The sequence below is a fragment of the Aplysia californica genome, unplaced genomic scaffold (assembly GCF_000002075.1).
Source record: "Aplysia californica isolate F4 #8 unplaced genomic scaffold, AplCal3.0 scaffold00167, whole genome shotgun sequence".
In the NCBI taxonomy this organism is placed as follows: Eukaryota; Metazoa; Mollusca; class Gastropoda; order Aplysiida; family Aplysiidae; genus Aplysia; species Aplysia californica.
Window position 1 is genome coordinate 1,126,629 of NW_004797437.1, and position 2,238 is coordinate 1,128,866.

At 38.1% G+C, this 2,238-nt stretch overlaps 1 protein-coding gene across 1 annotated transcript in view; it reads left to right on the top strand.

Annotated features, from left to right (window-relative positions):
* Positions 1-2,238, top strand: part of LOC101859704 — a gene marked incomplete at its 5' end in the record, with an annotated part of 37,833 nt that overhangs the window by 21,093 nt on the left and 14,502 nt on the right.

Consider the following 2,238-nt stretch of genomic DNA (forward strand, 5'->3'; position numbering starts at 1 on the left):
ACACACACACACACACACACACACACACACACCCACACACGTGTTGCTCGGGCTGTAAAGCGCATACTAAAACGAGGAGAAATCAGTACTTTTCTTTGAAGACGCACTTTCTGGTCAATCAACAACCCTTGAAGACGGAATATGTTCTGTTTTGTCGTTCATCTGACTCAACCCTCGGCCCACGCGCCAGGGTTGTCAGCTCTCCCTATTGATTTTTTCCGCTTTTTGAAAATTAAAAAAAAAAAAAAAATAACGTACCCTACCCACATTTAGTACACCTTTTATTCAAACCTTCCTTTGTATGTATTGAAAATTTGAAAGCAAAATACGAGGTGATAAAAAAAACAAACCTGTCCAATGTTTTTTGTTAATATTTTCCTTCACACTGAAGTTTTGCTCTTCAAATTTTTACACAACATTAAGAAGTCATAATCAATGTGTCTGATATTCATTTCAGATGAATCCACAGAATAGTTTTGCTCTACATAGCGCGTAAAAAAACAACCCTTTTTCAGCTAGGTCCCCATTTTTGTAGCATGACGCAGTAGTTCGCATTAGGTCTACCACTAAAAATCCCAACAATTGCGCCCTATTGCAAACTACAGTAGTCTAACAGGTCAACAGAAGTTTGCAGACGTTTCTTTTCAAGTTTCTTTTGCTTGCTGAGATCATTGTTAAGATTAGTAAAGAGCAGAGAGCTTTGTTTATTGAACATTTCCTCACCACCAACTCATTTCGTAAGTTTAGTACAAGGTACGGAAATAATATTTAAGTTTAGGTACACTTGAGGCCTTCTTTGATATCAGGGGTAGGAATGGTCCAACAGTTATGACCTGAACAAAAATTCCCATATACAACGACCAATTCAGGTCAAACACACACCGTTCGCACCCCTTTTAATGTCACCAGGGTGCAGAATTCTTAAGATGAGCCCCGTGAGACGTCTGTCCATTGACGATGTCTGCAACAATGACTTTCCTACTTCTCAACGGTCCACATTCTGAAGGCAGATCTTCATCTACAGTTGTACCATTTTCCTGTTTTCGAAATTATCAGAGGATAGCAATGTATTCATGATTCCTCGATTGTCTTGAAAAGCTTGAACATTTCCTCTAAGACGTTTGTTCCTTGGCAAAGCCCATTATTCACCTTCCACGCTATATCAACTCAACAAATGCTGTCAATTTGGGCAACCTCACCCCCTGCCTTATTATCTCTAGAAACAGCTCTATACTGTGTACAGTGTGTGTGGCCTTGAGTACTCATGGTTGAACATTACGAACGATGCGTTAAACTGTGTCGAGTCCAAAGGAGGACATAGAGACCAGTGGTTCTCGGAATTCCAGAATTTAAAAAAAATTAACTCTGTAGGAGAAAAGAAATATCGTTTAAAGGTTACAGGGATGGAAAGATTAGATTTTAAAAATAAAACGAACGGAAAAAACAAAACAATCATTTCATGACTTTCCTTACAAGGTCTTTTAAGTTGGTGCAATTGCATTTATAGGTGGTTTTTATAAAAGCCATTTCTGTTTTCGAAAATATGTTTCTTCTTTTGTAATTCTATGTCAAACAAATTCATTTTGAATGATTATAATATATGTTCCAAATTACAATATTCTAGTACAAATTTTGTGCGAGATTTTTAGAAAAAAAGTTCTACAGTTGTTTTTTTGGATCACCCTGTATGTCATAGTTTTATGCAATACTCTGTGGAAAAAGGTCTCTATACAGAGTCAGAGAGTAAACGAAAAGCGAAGAAAGGAGCCGTTCAGATTTCGCACCCCCCCCCCCCCCAGATGGTTCACGAATATAGCTTTCTCTGTTCTAAATTTGGGCTTGCACTTCTCGTCATAGTCTGTTCCAAACGAAAAAATAGTTACTCTTCCAATTAGGCTATAGTTTGCTTCAGACAAAAGTAGTGTTTTATGCCACAAGAACAAAATTTTCCAAACCGATACTGACGGCGTTATGGCAAAGATTGTACATAACAATATGGTCCACTCAGCCAAAAAAGTCTGCTTTGAAGCTCTCTTTCGTTTCTCCAGAAGGAGAATAGGAATAGCACCTCCTTGCGTGCGCAGATCGACTGCTCAACTGTTCATCATCTGTTCGGGTTCGTTCAGTGCAGAGTTTAAAGTTTTTAAAAAATTTAATGACTTCTCGACTCTCATTCTAAAGTCAAATTAAACGAAAAGAAAACAGTCGCCTCTTCCGCCCGGAAGAGATTTTTTTGTC